The 5,688-nt window shown below is 38.1% G+C and overlaps 1 pseudogene; it reads left to right on the forward strand.

Annotated features, from left to right (window-relative positions):
* The first annotated feature begins 409 nt into the window (after positions 1-409).
* On the forward strand, positions 410-1,424 carry LOC120215569 (annotated as a pseudogene).
* Positions 1,425-5,688: the final 4,264 nt, after the last annotated feature.

Here is a 5,688-nt window from a genome sequence, read left to right on the forward strand (position 1 = left end):
AGGCCACATGGAGCATAGCTCGATGTGAAGAGCGTGCGCGTCGAAAAGAGCTTTCCGGATTGGGGTCTTATGCGCGATTCTGACACCTGTAGTCAAAGTTATGGCCAAAAGACTGAAACATACTCAAAACGACCCCAATGAGGAACATGTCACAATCAATTCCCGCCTTTGCGCTGATCTGCCAAATCATGGTATCTCAGCGCCATCAACGTGCAATCTGACAGCTTAGCATCATCTGTCTCGGATCCCCCTGCATCAGTGAGCCATTGAATCTGTCTCTTGTTAAAAGGCAATAGATGTGCTTTAGCTGGTGTCAATAGTCTCTTCCATTTTCCTTGATCATTTTATAAATTTTATTCCGTCTCTCCGAGTATTGTCTCCTTGTTCTTTTACTTTCTCCGATAAAAACATGGGTTCCAACGATTCCGAACTTATTGTCGATCTATTCCTGTGGCTCAAAGAATACAAAGATGGAACCATCAAAAGAATAACAGGATTCAAAGTGGTTCCCCCGGGGCTTGATCCCGAAACCAACGTGTTATCCAAAGATATCGTCATCATACCTGAATCCGACGTCTCAGCTAGAATTTACCGGCCAAACTTCGTCCCCAACGATCAAAAGCTACCCCTTGCAGTTTATTATCACGGCGGAGCTTTTTGTGTTGCTTCGCCAGCATCCCCAAACTACCATACCAACCTCAACATGCTCGTTGCCGAGGCCAATATTGTCGTTGTTTCGGTCGGCTATAGGCTAGCCCCCGAGCACCCTCTTCCTACAGCATATATAAAGATTCATGGGCATCACTTCAATGGGTGGCTTCTCACAAGGAAGAAGAAGATGGCAACAATGAAACCTGGATCAAGAATTATGTGGACCTTGACCAGGTATATTTGGTTGGTGATAGTACTGGTGCAAACATTGCACACCACTTGGCTCTCCGGATCAAGGATTCGGATCTGAGTCAGAAGTTGAAGATTGTGGGCATTGGGATGATCCACTCTTACTTCTGGGGAACCGATCTGATTGGATCTGAGGTTATCGATGGGGTTTGAAAAGAGGTAGTCGATAAGTGGTGGCTATACGTTTGTCCTTTCGATAAAGGGTATGATGATCCGCTCATCAATCCTTTTGTAGATGGATCCCCAGATCTTGCAGGGTTGGCATGCCATAGAATCCTTGTTATTGTTGCAGAGAAGGATATATTTAAGGACATGGGGAGGTTTTATTACGATAAATTGGTGAAATCTGAGTGGAAAGGAAAATCAGAGATTATGGAGACTGAAGGTGAGGGTCATGTGTTCTATATCTTTAACCCTGAATTCGACAAGGCCAAGAGCTTGTTCAAACGCTTGGCTGCTTTCTTGAACCAAGGCAAGTGAAAAATGTGGGGTTTGACTTGTCTTCTAGTAATAAAATAAGATCAGCCGAGATTTGAGATATACCCATCACTTGATTCTCGTTCCAAAGTATTATGTCCATTTTTCTTACATCCATTTGTTTACTTTGTGCAATTCGATTCTACTTTTTCTCTTTCGTTTCTTGTAAAGATTGGATCAATTCAGAATATCTAACTACACTTGTGATCTCAGCAAATTAAAACTTCAAAGGTCAAATTATTCCACTTGAATCATTGAATTTTTTTAAGTTAATTTGAATAAATATTTTAAGTTAAATAGTTTGATTTTTAAAATTTCAATGGTCAAATTAAACCATTTGAGTTAGTTAGCCTTTTGTGTAAATAGTTTAAGTTAAATATTTTGTATATTTGTCAACTCTAATCTATTAATTAATTAACACTTGAAATAACATTATAAAAATTTAGAACGAGCCTCAAATTCAACCTGTTATATCTTTTGATTTAGAAAACTTTCACTAAAGAATTGTACATTTCAAGTTATATTAGTGATTTGCGATTTCAGCAAAATAAATAAATTTTTATAAGGCCCCATCCTCGTCATTTTCAAAGTGCCTGTTGAGCAACCCAGACAAAAGGCACTTGTTAAGCCTGCCCTTCTTTCGTGCAAGGTTTTTTTTAGCAAACTACACTTCAAACTTAAAATCTCAAAATACGATGCAACTATTCTGAAAAACAAGATCCATTATGTGTAGGGCTCGACCCTAACATCAATCATTCCTTTTTCTATTCTAATATGACAAATTCTCTATATCTATAATCCTTTATTCTTGTACCAATTTGCCATTTGACCTCTTTAATAACAAACAGAATCTCAAAACACTGAATATAGGACAACATAAACAAGCTAAACTGCAAATTGAAAAATCTCAAACTATAATAATAATATCTACCAACGAGCTAATCTTTTGGATAAATCCGAGACACCCATCAGATATTTCAAAGGGTCAAGTTTTGGAGATCAACCAAGTGGTATGATACACATACATTGCCTGAGCCTTCGAGTAGCCCAAACCAAAGCACAACATAACTTTTCGATCGGTGAATACCTTACCTCGCAATCAATGGGCTTTTTATTGAGATAATAAATTACTCTCTCTTTCTTCTCAGTACGGTCATGCTGGCCTAATACACACCCCATGGAGTTCTCAAAGACTGACAAGTAGAGAATTAAGGGTTTGCCTGAGACATGTGGCACTAAGACTAGGGCATTTGATAAATATCTATTGATTGGTTCAAAAGCATCATGGAAATCATCACTCCATACTCCTGAGTCCTAGAAATCATCACTCCATACACCTAAGTTAATATTGCGAAGAAGGAGAAAATGGGATTACATTTCTCAGTCAATTGTGAGATGAACCGAGCAATATAATTTAGCCTCCCTAGAAATCCTAGAGTTTCTTTTTGTGTTTGTGGAGGTGGAAAATTTTGAATGGCTTTAACTTTATCAGAATCTATTCAATCCCGTTTTTACTCACTATAAACCCCAAGAGCTTTCCAAATATTACCCCAAAGGTACGCTTATTTGGGTTGAGTTTCAGCTGGCATTTCATTAACCTCTGGAAGAGTTTCCTCAAATTTTTAACATTTTCTTCCTCTGTCTTGGCCTAGACAATCATATCATCGACATAAAATTCTATTACTTTATGCATCATGTCATGAAATAATGTTACCATGGCTCTCCGGTACGTTACCCCTGCATTATTCAGCCCAAATGGCATCACCTTGTAGCAAAATGTGACCCACATGGTGACAAACGTATTTTTTTCCATATTCACAAGATGCATCTTTATTTGATTATAACTAGATAATCCATCCATGAATGAGAATAGGGAATTTTCAGTAGTATTGTCCATCAAGGTGTCTATGTGTGGCAAAGAAAAATCATTCTTTGGCTAGCTCTATTGAGATCTTTGTAGTCAACGCACATGTGAACCTTCCCATCCTTGTTTGGTATTAGGATGATATTTTCCACCCACTAGGGTATTTGGCCACCTTAAGTAAACCAACATCCAATTGCTTCTTCACTTTTTTTTAAATTTTTAGCAGCAACTCGAGTCTTATCCTTCTAAGCTTTTGTTACACAGATCTACACTCTAGCTTTATCGGTAATTTGTGTACCACCAATTCAGTATCTAAACCCGGTATGTTTTCATATGACTAAGAAAATACATCTTTGTACTCTCAAAGTAGTTCTATCAGACTCTGATGTCCCTCGACAGATAGGGTGGTGCTAATCTTTTTATCTTTCCTATCTTCATGTGATCCCATATTCAAAGTTTAGAAGGTAAGTCACATTCCTCATCATTATCACAACCCTTGATTTCCCCCTGACATATGGGCAGCTCAAAATCAATATCTGGGTCAGTGTCATCGACATTCATGCTATTGATATCTAATGTCATGAAAGAAAAATGAACAAGAAGATATATATACATATACACATATGAGAATATATCCCATATCAGGATAAATGAAGGAAATAATATATAAATAATAAAAAAAGAAGAAACGCATGGGAGAATGTTTACCACTTTGTGAATTAATATAAATGCATATTTCATTGAAAATTAAAAACATATATATTAACCCTTTACATAAGATCACCTATTTCCCCATGTTTAGACAACAGGGAAAGTTTTCGTGTATTATTATGAAACATATTTGTAAATTATAGGTAACTCCACTACAGTCCAATTATTTAACATGAAGCATGGTGGTTTGGGACATATTCTTACATCCATTCCTTTCTCAGCCTCATCATCCAGTATTACATTAATGCTTAGATCTTTTAATGTATCCTCGACGATGGGTTTCTTAACTTGCTAACTGCCCTGGAACATATGACCTCCAGACACAAAGGTATCATGCAACAGTGGAAAAGTCATTAACTCTCAATTGAAGTCCTCTCTAACTAACCTCACTCTTCTCCTCTCTTGGCTCTTTTGGATTCCCTTTAATTTCCCCCAAGGTTGGTTGATATCCCAAGCCAAAGTGATCTCATTTGGTGGTGGGGAAAACGGGATTGACAGGTCCCTGTATCTGGCTCTCTAGCCCTTTTCTAGCCTTGGCTCCCATTCCCATAGTTAGCTTGAGTTCCATCGGATACAGTTGGACAGTCTAGGTTTGGGCATCTTTGTTCCCTCATCTATAAATGTTGCATTGACAAACTCCAGGGATTTGATGGAACACTCCACGACTTTATCATCTATTTCAACATAACGGGTAGTAGTGGAAACAGAAGCAATAATGTCTTCCTCAGTGTTAATGTATACCAACCTCTCCTCAATCACAAACTTTAACTTTTGGTGTAGTGTAGATGGAACTGCCTCTGCCTAGTGAATCCAAGGTATTATCAGTAAAAAATTGTAAGTAGGCATGATATTCAGTACAAGGAACTACACCTCATAAGTAGTTGGTCCAATAGTTATGGATGTCAATCTTCCCTAGCACTTATCTATTCATTCCATCAAATGCTTGAATGACACTCTAGCAGTTCCTCATATGTTTACTGTTAACAGAAAACTTCTTCAGTGTTACCAATGGTAGTATACTCAAAGCAGAGCCATATTTGACTAACACTAAGGATAAAACATGTATTTTGCATCTGACGGTGATATCTAGAGCTTTGTGGCTGCCAATCATCCCAGATGGGATCTCATAATCAGAAAATGAGATGAAGTTGTCAGCTTGGATATTCACAACCAATCTATCTAACTTATCCACTGGTAAATCCTTCAGCATGAAAATTGTGATTCAAGACTTTCACCAGAGCATCTCGGTGTGCCTCAGAGCTCAATAGAAGAGCAAGTGCCAAGATACGACCATGTAGCTTGTTCAGCTGTCCAGCAATGCTATATTCACTGTGTTTCAAAAATTTTAGAAATTCCACAGCTTGTTCTTGGTCACTGGTTTGTTGATGGTTGACTCATCCTCTTTTAACAACAAGTCGACCTTTTTTCCTTTTTCATTAGTAGATATCTTCTCAGGCTCTTTGGGCTGATTGGAAGAGTAACATCTCCCACTCCTGCTGAAATGGCCAACTTTACCCACTTTTTCATTCTCTTTCTCTACCACTTCCATCTTGCACTCGTATTTCTATGGGACTTGCTTATTGTCCTTGTAAGGGAATGGAGATGAGGGTGTAATGACCACCTTAGGAGTTACTTTCTCTGGCACACGAGTTTTTGGTGTAATGACTAAAGGATAATTGATATTGTAAACTCCCCTAGAAGAACCATCTGATGCACATATCTCTACTTATTCTTCT

The sequence above is a fragment of the Hibiscus syriacus genome, unplaced genomic scaffold (assembly GCF_006381635.1).
Source record: "Hibiscus syriacus cultivar Baekdansim isolate YM2019G1 unplaced genomic scaffold, ASM638163v2 tig00110123_pilon, whole genome shotgun sequence".
NCBI classification, from domain to species: domain Eukaryota; kingdom Viridiplantae; phylum Streptophyta; class Magnoliopsida; order Malvales; family Malvaceae; genus Hibiscus; species Hibiscus syriacus.